The sequence below is a fragment of the Marmota marmota genome, unplaced genomic scaffold (assembly GCF_001458135.2).
Source record: "Marmota marmota marmota unplaced genomic scaffold, marMar, whole genome shotgun sequence".
Taxonomy (NCBI): domain Eukaryota; kingdom Metazoa; phylum Chordata; class Mammalia; order Rodentia; family Sciuridae; genus Marmota; species Marmota marmota.
The window spans coordinates 55,051,482-55,064,093 of NW_025999842.1; positions in this window are offsets into that span (position 1 = coordinate 55,051,482).

The window sequence follows — 12,612 nt, forward strand, 5'->3', positions numbered from 1 at the left end:
ACTCCCCCCCCCCCCTTCTCTTCTGCAACTGGCCGCTACTCTCCTGCTAATAAAATCTCGGACAGGTAAACGGTTGTTTCGGTTTGTTGAGGTTACGGAGCTTTTTCTACTGTCCTTTACAAATCTCCCTTGTAGTTTTCTTTAAAAGCTAAGTTCATATTTGCAGGAGAAAAAATAATTGACTTTATGGAAAACCTGAATGATGGTAACAATATGGCCTACTAGCATGCCACATAGTACTAAGGTTTGGATATGGTGTGTCCCCCAAAATCTCATGTCAGGTAATGTAGCAAAGTGAAATGATCAGATTATGGGAACTTTAACATAATCAGTGGATTAATCCATTTGATGGCTTAATGTTTTAAAAGTTCCCTGGGGGCATGCCCTTGGGAATTACATTTTGTCCCTGGCTCTTCTGGTTCTCTCTCTGATTCCTGGCTGCCATGAGCTGAGAGGCTCTCCTGGATCACACCCTTCTGCCGTGATATTCTGCCTCACCTTGGGCCCAAAGCAATGGAGTCAGTTGACCATGAACTGAACTTCTGAAACTGTGACCCCACAATTAAGCTTTTCCTCCCCTAAGTTGTTCTTTTTTTAAAAAAATTTATTTTTTAGTTACAGATGGACACAATACCTTTATTTATTTATTTATTTATTTTTATGTGTTGCTGAGGATTGAACCCAGTGCCTCACACATGCTAGGCAAATGTTCTACCACAGAGCCAAACCCTAGCCCCCCTCTAAGTTGTTCTTGTCAGATATTTTGGTCACAGAGAAGAAAAATTGACTAGCATACACAGATATATACTCATAATTCCTACACCCCTGATGGGAGCATGCATGGCTACATGCCTACATGAAAAGCAAAGCTGAATCTACTGCATAAAACTTTTCAAAAAGGAGACAGGTCAGACACAGGGTCAGTTAGGGTTTTAGAGAAGGTGTTCAAATCCTGGCACCTGGCAGCTGACAAGATCCAGAATAAATCGAAAAGAGGTCCTGTACAACCTATTTGTGACCTCCTTCTCTCCAATCGCATTAGGGCTTTCTGTGAAGTGCTTTTCCTTCACTTATGCAGGGATGGTACCTTCTCATTTGTCTCTCCATAAACTACTTTTTTTGCCTTAATTACATTTATTTTTAAATTTTTAAAATGATTTTTTAATGATTTTTAATTTATTTACTTGTTCATTGCTCATCCTCCTCTTTTAAACTCTGTGAGAACAGAGAACAGCTTGTCCTATTCAGTGTCTGGCAAATAATACAATCTTGGTTAAGTGTTTATTGAATGAATAAGTAGATGAATGAATAGATTTAAGATTGAGGGGTGGAGGTGGCCAAACTGTATCTGTCTCAAAATTTCTCAGATATTCTCAGCTATTACACTATTTCCACAGATTCTATCAATGAGTAGAGCATATGTCATGATGTGATCCCACCTACAGATGATAAAAGGGTACTGTTTGTTCTGCCTTGTCTGGCTACCTGTGGATGGTGACTGCTGGTAAAAACTTGGTGATTTGCTCTGATGTTAAGACTACTGTGTTGATTAGACAGTCTTTTTTTTTAAATTTTTAATTTATTCTTTAGTTTTCAGTGGACACAACATCTTTGTTTGTATGTGGTGCTGAGGATCGAACCTTGGCCCCATGCATGCCAGGCGAGCACACTACTGCTTGAGCCACATCCCCAGCCCCGATTAGACAGTCTTAATGGAAAGATTTTGCAGGTAGGTAAAATTTTCAAGGAAGTCTCATTAAAATTTTGCTCTAAACTCATTAGCCACTGAATAGTTTTTTTTATACATCTCATAAATTGACACTATTTGATTTAGCTCTGCATGGGGGAAAACTAATTCTAAGAGGATATTTAAGAGGATAAAATGCCTCACAATTTTGAAAAACACAGTAGTCATAATTTTAAAGGTACTCTTAGATTCTGAAGTTCAGTGACAATGTTTTATTAAAATATAATCCTTATCCCCCTCTATGGTCATGGAACCATATGGCACCACAGGACCCTTAAAAGTGATTCACTACATTTGTAGATATTGGAAAATTTTATCAGATCTCAAATTTGCTGAAAATGTTCATTGAGCTGTTGGAAAACTGATATATGGTGGAAAGGGAGAATGGACAGCATTATTCCTGGGTCTTAATATTTCTAAATTTTTGAAAGCAGACCCAGGATTAAATGAATACTGTGCTAAGTACAAAACTTAATCTGAACCATTTAATGGTTTTGCATTAAGATTATTTCAATTCAATTACAATGAAATTTAATTACTACTTCTTGAGTGCCTAGAGAAAACAAAGTTTGGATCATGTGTTTCTTGATATTTAATTGTTCTTGTTTAGAATCTCTGTTCCAGTTCTGAACATGATTTGCTCTTACTCTTGTACATTCTTAACCTAATCTTGTCTACTCTATTCTTATAATAAAAGTATTCTTTGTCTTTTGAAAACCTTTGCTTAAGGTCCATCTACTTTAATAAGCTTTCCCAGACTAAGGCTGTTGGGTGCCTGTTGTGTATTCCTATAATCTCTTTAACATACATACAAATGTAAACTCTCAAGAGGAGCCTCTCCAACTCTGCCTCATCCTGTTCTCAAACCCTTCATCGTTGCTCCCTAATAAACCTCAAAGCAGTGGCTCTCAACCAGGCCACACATCAGAATACTTTTAAGAACTTTTTTTTTCCCCACGGTGCTGGGGATTGAATCTAAGGTTCACACATGCTGGGCAAATGCTCTACCACTGAGCTACACTCCTGATCCTAAGAAGTTCTTTTTAAAAAGTTGAAGATATTTTAATTTGGAACCTCTTTATCAGGTGAATAAAATTATAATCTCTTAAAATGAGAGTTTCACAGATGTATTTTTAAAAAAAATTTCCAGATATCTTAAATAATTATCCAAGGGTAAGACTCTGTCTTACACAAAGCAAGATTCTACATATCTTAATATGTCTATGTTTAAGTATATAGTGGTCTCTTCCATCTGTGGTTTCATTTTCAATAGTCATGTACGGTCAACCTGGGTCTGAAAATACAGAATAATAAGAAGGAAGATAATGGAGGGGGTGGGTGGTGTGAGAGAATTATATAACTTTTATTACAGTGTGTTATTATTATTTACTATTTTATTATTAGTTGTGGTTAGTCTTACTGCACCTAACTTATGAATTAAGCTTATGGTACTATTTGTATTTTCATGCATTCATGGAGTCTTAAGATATCTTTCCCATGGATAATGTGAGATACTGTATGTTACTCTTCTCTCTCTCTCTCTCTCTCTCTCTCTCTCTCTCTCTCTCTCGTTGTGATCTCTTAGAATCATGAATTTTAGAGTTGTATCAGACATTCTCCAAAGAAACAAAACCAATAGTGTACATATACATATACGTACATACATATGTGTGTGCGTTCATATACATACACACACACACACACACACACACACTTATATTGGCTCATGTGGTTATGGAGGCCAACAAGTCCTACAAGGATGCCAAGAAGTTCCACAGTTGGCCCTCTGCAATTTGGAGAACCAGGAAAATTGGTGGAGTGATTCTATCTGAATCTGAAGGCCTGAGAATCAGGATCATGATGTAAGTCTGTCAGAGCTTGAAAGCCCCAAATCCAGAAGTGCTGATGTCCAAGAGCAGGATAAGATGGATGTCCCAGGTGAAGTAGAGAGTAGATATGCCATTCCTCTGTTTTTTTCATTCTGTTTGCTCTCAGCAGTTTGGATGATGCCACTCACCTTGGTGAAGGTGATCATCTTCACTCAGTCTACATGTTCAAATACTAATCTCTTCCAGACATACCCTTTCAGACACACCCGAACCATGACTCACCATCTGTCTGAACATCCCTTAGCTCAGCCAAGATGACATAAAATTGGCCATCACAAGAGTTCAAACATCTAAGAGGTCATTCTTTCTCACTTTTTTTTTGTGTGTGTGTGTGTGTGGAAATTTATTGCAACAGCCTGACTTACCTAGTCCATAGATTGAGAATCATTTGGAAAATTTCAAGACTTAATAGGCCAAAGGTATTTGAAAGATAATTACTCAGAAAGCCAATGCAAGTGTCTTTCTTTACTTTTGAGAAAGCAGACCATAGTGAACCCACAGATTACTAGAAGGACCATGATATGTGGATGTGCCTGGGCTCTGAAGTCATGAGACTCCTTCAAGATCAGCTCTTAGAGTATTGAGCATTTCTACTCTTCCTCTTTTATTTATTTATTTTTTCAATACTGGGGAATCGAATCCAGGGCCTCATGTATGTTAGGCAAGTGCTGAGCTATATTCCCATTCACAAAGGTAGAGAGTAATGCCTCCAAGTTTTTTTTTTTTTTTAGGCTTAAATTGGATAAATATCTATGAACGCAGGTGATGTATAGTTTAATTTTTTGAAAAATTGCTATATTGTGAGAACCTTCTTTCACTGACTTTAAAAGGTCAATATAAAAAGAACTAATTTGCATTTGAATATGTATTTATTTATTTTGTCAGTTCTAATGATATTTATATATCTGTTTCCCAGCATAATCTGTCTGAACCTGGCCATTTGGACTAAAATGTGTTCCTGGAGAGCTTTCTAGCATTCATTTCACCACACGTTCTGAAACAATTGAAAGAAATATAAGCTCCATTGTTGTCCAAAGGGAATTTAGTCTATTAATAGTTTATGAAATAGTAAATCTATGTTTAAAAATATTTTTAAATTTTGTTTAGAGGAAGGAAATAAAGAACTAATTGCCTAAAGTGAGCAAATCTTTCTTATGAATTTATGGTTACAGAACCCCAAAGCAGGTAGAGGATGGGGTGATTTATCTATTACAGATGAGGAAGGAGAGTTAGAAATCAGTAGCTGTGTAGGTCTTAAGGTCTCAGGGAAGCAAATGTCATATGTATTGAGGGGAGGGGGCGTGGGAGCATGTGTGTGGGGTGTGACTGCATGTCTCTGAGGGTTTTCTTTCAGTCTGAGCATAAGAAAAACAAATATCAACCTCTTTTTTTTTATTCTATCAAAGAACAACAGGACAGCCTATCAGAGGTTTTTTTTAAAAAAAAAAAAAAAGAAAAGATAAGATCTTCACTATGGTCATGAGGGCAGACACTTGCTTTTAACCAGAAGCAGGGGAAGTGGTACAGTTTCAGAGTGCTGCTTGCAAAATCTGAAAATTCTGCTCAAGGCAGGAGCAGAGATCTTCCAAGGCCTCTGATTATAAACAACAATGTCAACACAAATTTATTGTATTGAAAAATAAATTCTACCCTCGAATATTTTTCTGGAGGAAAGCTCTTAGGAAAAAAAAAATATATTTTATGTCTTGCACTCCCAAAGCTTTTAACCTGCTTGATGTTTGTTTGGGGGAGATTATAGGAATTAGTTCAAGGTAAAACATTAAATGATGACAGTTGAGTCTGGTTAGAGAAAGTATCATATTTTACTTAGGTATAACATATCTTTTAATCTTAACTATGTATATTAACTTAGAATATACCATAGTTATAAGTTAAAATAATGAGCTATGCTATTGACAGATCCAAAATAAATTTCTGGTTATAAAAGTATGTCTCTGTCAGTCAACTTTCTGTCACTATTATCAATAACTGAAATTATCAACTTATAAAGAAAAAAGGTTATTTTAGCTCCCAGTTTTGGAGCTTCTATTCCATGATTGATTGGTCTTGTAGCTTTGGGCTTGTGGCAAGGCAGCACATTATGGTGGAAGTGAGAAACTGATGTGACTCCATTTTTTAAAAAAACCAGTCTCTACCTCAAAGCAAGGCCTGTCCAAAGGGGGGGGGGGATGACCCAGCTAGGCACATAGCCACCCTGCTGAGTCATTTGTCCATAAATAGCAGGAAAGGGCTGAGGAGCCAGATACCCCTAACTGCAGTGACCAGATAGCCTTGACTCAGCAAAGCTAGACCAAAGAATGCTTGAGACCTAATGTCGGACCATAGCAACAACCAATCAGAGTGATATAGGGAACATATCTGAAATGCCAGGTGACCCTCCCAGTAGTTTTGGTGATTGATAATATGATTAGGCAACCCTGCAGTTTAGCATATATACTCTTGCAATCCCTCTCGGCCTAAACCAATCAGTTCAAATGTATCCACCACTTGAACTCACCAATCACCCTTACCCTGTAAGGGTCTGGCGAAGCGTCGGAGAAAGAGACCACCAAGAGACCACTCATGCAATTGGCAGAAGGGGATTTATTGATCCAGCATGCTGGGGCTCCGTGCCCACTCGAGAAGGGAAAGCAGCCCAGAGCCCAGAGCAGGGGTTGTGCAATGTTTAAGTACACTTTTGGGGGAGGGCGGGACTTTACATATATCACAGTCTCCTTTAACAAATCATCATACACCGCAGGAAAGTCAAACAACAATTCTTAGACTTGATTAGTACATACATTGGCGGGAACAGGTAGGGCGGGAGTGATAGGTCATTCCTAAGGAGGGGGTTACATTCAAACTGATTGGTTTGGGCCTTGAATGCCTACGTGACAAGCTGCACAGGATCTTGGGCTATAAATCAACTAAATGGCCAGTAGGGCATTGTCTTAACTGCCTCAGGAATTTAACCCATGCTTTGCAGTTTAGAAGCAGGTTTACAATGCCTGGTCCTTTACATTTTAACTCAGGCTTTGCAGCTTAGAAACTTTACAATGCCTGGTCTTTTACACTTTAACTTTAATTTCTTTTACCCTTACAACCCAACTTGTTACCCCCAGTGAATGTGCTAATCAATGTTAAGAGTTGTTGACTTTCCCGCAGTATGAAATGATTTGCTGTGTGATGTTGTGACACATAGAGTATCCCCCCCCCAAAAAAAAAACGATAAATCCTTACTGAACTAAGGGTCGGGACTCACTCCTCGCGACTGCTGCATCAGAAACAGTTGTGAGTCCAGGCTCTAGCTTGCAATAAAGATTCTTGTGTGATTGCATCGGATTCGGCTCCTGGAGATCTATTGGGGTCCCACAAATCTGGCATTACATCAGCACTGGTAGAGCAAAGCTGTTCCAGGAGGTGGAAGATAGAAGGGGCACACAACATACCCCAGGGATCTGAAGATCCTACTGATCTGATCTGACCTGAAGATCCTACTAGGCCCCACCACTTCCCCATAGTGCCAAGCTGGGGATCACACCTTTAACCTTTGGAGACATTCCAGATCCCTCTCCCTCTGCCTCCCCCCTCCCTCTCCCCCTCCCTCCCTCTCCCTTTCTCTCCCTCTCCCTCTCCCTCTCTCCCTCTCCCTCCTCCCTTCTCTTCTGCGACTGACCGCTAATAAAATCTCTGGACAGGTAAATGGTTGTTTTGAAAGACCTAAGTAATCTCATTTTGCTTGGGACCTCATTTTGCTCTGAAACTTAACCTCTGACCTACTGTAGTCCTAAAGTCAGGAAAATACTACAGAAAAGCTCTGTGGAAACAGTTCTCGGAAAAGCCGCAGATGGTGATCACCTAAGATAGGCCAAGATAACCACATATCTGAAATTCCAGATGGCCCCCACCTAGGTGTGGTGACCAGTATCTAAACTAGAAGCCCTGCAGTTTGGCACGTACCTCCCTTGCGACATCCTCAGGATTTAAACCAATCAATTTTAAGTGCGTCAACCCCTTGAACTAACCAATAATTCTTTCCAGATTCTTTCCCGCCACTTGATACACTAATCATGTTTTAAAGTTGTTATTTTATTTTCCCGCGGTGTGTGATGATTTGCTAAGAGATGCTATGATGTATGTGGGGGTCCCTGCCTTCTCCAAAGAATGTATAAAACTGCTGCAAACCCTGAGCCCGGGGCCTGTTAGTGTCACCTGTTGCTGTGTGTGCGCGGAGGACCGAGCTAGCTCGAAATAAACACCTCTTTGCTGTTTACATGGGGGTCCCGAATTCGAGCATAACAGTTTTGGCTTGTTGAGTTTACGGAGCTTTTCCATTGTCCTTTACAACCTCTACATACTTTTTTGGACCTAGGCTATCTTAAATCATCACCCTATCCACTTAAAGTCTTCTCCTTTTTTTTTGGTACTGGGAATGTAAGGGTAAAAGAAATTGAAGTTAAAGCGTAAAAGTTAAAGGGTAAAAGACCGGGTGTTGTAAAGTTTCTAAGCTGCAAGGTCTGAGTTAAAATGTAAAGGATTAGGTATTGTTAGGTTTCTATGCTACCTGCAAAACCTGAAATTTCTGTAGCTGTTAAGACAATGCTTGGAACTGCCCAGTAAATATTTCCCCTGACTATTTGGTTGTTTAATAAGGGCTCTGTGTGGTTGCACGTAGGCATTGCAGGGCCTGGACCAATCAGTTTAAATGTAACCCCCTCCTTAGGAATGACCTATCACTCCAGCCTGACCTGTTCCCGCCAATGAATGAACTAATCATGTTTAGGAGTTGTTGTTCAATTTTCCCGCGCCTCATGATGATTTGTTCTGATGTATACAAAGCCCTCCGCCCTCCCCAAAAAGTGTACTTAAGCAGTGCTCAGCCCCTGCTCGGGGCTCTGGGCTGCTTTCCCTTCTTGAGTGGGCACGGAGCCCCAGCATGCTGGTTCAATAAATCCCCCTTCTGCCAATTGCATGAGTGGTCACTTGGTGGTCTCTTTCTCCGACGTTTTGCGGGACCCTTACAGGAATTGAAAGCAGGGATGCTTTACCACTGAGCTATGTTCTAAGCCCTTAAAAACTTATTTTATTTTATGTTTTTAATTTTGAGACAGGATCTCACTAAGTTGCTAAAGCTGGCCTCAAACTTGAGATACTCCTGCCTCAGGCTGCCAGTGATCGGGGATGGAAATCTGCTTCCTCACATGTTGAAGTATAACATTAGAGAAGCATGCCCAGGCAAGCGTACAAAGCATGGTTTATTTAAAAAGGGGTAATATAGACTTCTCCCAGGAAGGAGAAGGGGACTATAGCTGGTATCCTGGTATCCTGGTATCCCAAGAAGGGTATTTTGCCTTTTTATATGTACTAGACTTTCTTTGTTTTCCTGCTCTCTTCCCCTTATCTCTCTCCATCTTGAATTCCTGACTAGGCTCAGGAAATGCTTGGTGGGGTGGCCAAAAGGTGGGAAACAGGTGGGGTGTAGGGGGAAGGGCTGAATGGAGCAGCCCCAGACACATTAATTAACAACTTTATAGCTCCCTGTAGGGAGGGACAATTCCTGGGACAGGTTACCTTAGCAACAGGTTGGAGCAGGGGCAGGTTCTTGATAAGGGTGGAGGAAGGGCTCTGAAGAAATTAACATTTCCATCCCTCATGTGGCAGTCTCCAACTTCCTGGACTCCCTCAAATTGGCCTCCTTGATCGACCTGACTCGATTTACCTATCTATACTGACAGCCTTTTTAAAATTCTAGCTTCACTGGGTCCCTGGAATTACAGGTATACACCAGTGAGATTGGACTTCTCCATAAATTTTAATATATTATCTTCTAGATAGCAAAATCACGATCAGTGGATATAAATTATAAGCATACAAGATTCACCTCAACATAAAAGGGAACTTTCTACAAACCAAAAGTGCCCTATAATGTAGATGACTGCTTCACAGAAGGGTTAGTTTGCTGTCATGGGAAAACTTCACTAAGTCTAAATGATCAGGCTGTCTAGAGTTAAGATAAGACCAAGTAATCATATGCTGGGGATGTTGTGGAAGGAATACCAGTGCTGTTGGAAAACTGGATTGCAAAATTCGCTTCCCAGTATACGATTTTATGACTTTGAATAAAATAAATCTGACACTGAATACTCTGTTTGCTGCCACCTTTTTAATTTTAGGTGGTAATAAAAGTGAGAGAATAAAGAATATGGCAACTGTAAACTAGAGCCCCATCACACTAGATTGAGGGTTCCTTAAGTGACTCTGTTAATGCTTTAAAAAACCAAAATATCACCTGTTTATGGTCTTGAATTTCTTTTACATATGTTCCTGTGATCTCTCTTAACTCTTGTCAGCCAATATGTTCTTCTGTTTCATGTTTTACCTACTATATAAGTCAATTATACCTGATTACAGGGTACTTTCATGGCAGATTGATTTCCATTTCAGACATAAGTAAAATCACATACATAATTTCACCAACAACACAACAGCTGGAAGTCCTGGGCTCTGTGTATACTTCAAACATTAGGATGGCCAAAAAAAGGTCTGTCATTGGTGTCTTTGTGAAAGGGTAAAGTTTCTAAGCTGCAAAGCCTGAGTTAAAATGTAAAGGACCAGGCATTGTAAACCTGCTTCTAAACTGCAAAGCATGGGTTAAATTCCTGAGGCAGTTAAGACAATGCCCTACTGGCCATTTAGTTGATTTATAGCCTAAGATCCTGTGCAGTCCAGCACGTACACACCTCAGGGCCTAAACCAATCAGTTTAAATGTAAGCCCCTCCTTAAGAATGACCTATCACTCCAGCCAGCCCTGTTCCCGCCAATGTATGTACTAATCAAGTCTAAGAATTGTTGTTTGACTTTCCCGCGTTGTATGGTGATTTGTTAAAGGAGACTGTGATGTATGTAAAGTCCCCGCCCTCCCCCCAAAAAGTGTACTTAAGCATTGTTCAACCCTGGCGCTGGGCTCTGGGCTGCTTTCCCTTCTCGAGTGGGCACGGAGCCCCAGCATGCTGGATCAATAAATCCCCTTCTGCCAATTGCATGAGTGGTCTCTTGGTGGTCTCTTTCTCCGATGCTTCGCCGGACCCTTACATTTGATTAAAAGTTTATTGCATAAAAAGCATTTAATTTCTTTTTATTAATTTGGAGCCATTAAAAAACTGATATCGGACATGGAGTTAGAAATGATGGTGGAATGTGATGGGCATTATTATCCCAAAGTACATGTTTAAGACACGAATTGATGTGAATATGCTCTATATACAACCAGAGATATGAAAAATTGTGCTCTATATGTGTAATAAGAGTTGTAATTCATTCTGCTGTCATATATAAATAAAAAAATTAATAAACAAAACTGGTGGCTGGGGTGTGGCTCAGCGGTAAAGCGCTTGCTTCCCATGTATGAGGCCCTGAGTTTAATTCTCAGCACCACATAAAAGTAAATAAACAAAGATAACTGTTCATGTACAACTAAGAATTATTTAAAAAAAAAAAAAACAACTGATAGCAAAGTTTATGCCTTACCCAAACAGGGAGGCTACAGATAAATTAAGTCTTTCTCCACAGTGCCCTGGTAATGCACGTGTGGGTAACAGCTGGCCTGGGGATATTAATGGCCAGCCATTGTCATTGCACCTGGCTAGGGATCACAGTCTGAGGCTACAACCAGTGCAGCTGAAGAGGTACTTGTTGGAGTCTTCTGAGCCATGGAAATGAGAAAGCAATTGTTTTAGACATATGGCATATCAGTTTTCTCATGTCTTAGATGTTCAGGAAGTTACATGATATATACAGGAAAATAAAATTATTTTGAACATTCTCCAAACTAACCCTAATTTGTATTATCTTAGCAATGAAAATATTGATTTTTAATAAAAACAAAATAAAAGAGATTTTTGAATAAGAAAATTACAGAGCTACATTGGTGGTTGAATATGTAAAAATGTGGTATGATTAAGTTCACAAAAACGTAAAACTAAGATATAATTTCAAATAAAATGACAATATTGTTGGGTTGGGGTTGTGGCTCAGCAGTAGAGCTCTGGCCTAGAATGTTCAAGGTACTGGGTTTGATCCTCAGCACCACATAAAAGTAAATAAATAAAATAAACGTATTGTGTCCAACTACAACTAAAAAAAAATTTGAAAAATGTTGTTAAGCAGTTAGAAAAGCATATTTTGAAAGGAAATAGACTTGTGCGAAAGGCCTGTTATACACCCCCCCAAAATATACTACAGAAATTTTTGCTCCTGTTTCCTCCTTTCCCTTCCATTCTTTTCTATTCCCTTCTATTTCCTTTTCTCCCTTTCCTCTCCTTTGCTTTCACAAAGATTCACAAAGATGTATACAACTTTGTCAAATTTGCAAAGTTGAGAAAAAGAGCTTTCACATAGCTGTTGCAACACTCGGAAGGGATAGGACACATCCTCATAAATCGTTTTAAAGTAAACTCAAAGGACCCTCCAGGGTAAATGAAGTACAAGGAAGTGTCATAGGTATTGGGATAAAAGAGATTTCATGTGTCCAGAAGTCAGAGAAGGTTGCATAGGTGAAACAGATGTGGAAGTAGAATTGGGGGAGGTCTCCTTGTCAGGAAGGGCAGAGACAGAGATCCACAGAATCCAAAACTGAGAGGGATAAAGTGGGCAAGAGTGAGGTTGGGGCAAAGAGGCCTACAACCCTTCGGTTATTTCTACTGGTTGGTCAGAGGCAGGAAAATATAGTGGATGAAGTACCACCATCTCAGGGAAGACTCTCCTCTTGAACCACTCAAGCTGTGAAATGAAACACTATTGATTCCCCAAAGAAAACTCACCCATAAGCCAGTGTTGTGATTCTCTACGTGCATGTGTGAGTATGTGAAGGCTGGGTGGGTGGAAGGTGGTTACAGGTTGTGTTTTTCACCTTTCTGTTGCTATAACCAAATACCTGAACAACTTCAAAGGAGGAAATGTTTCTTGTGGTTTACAGT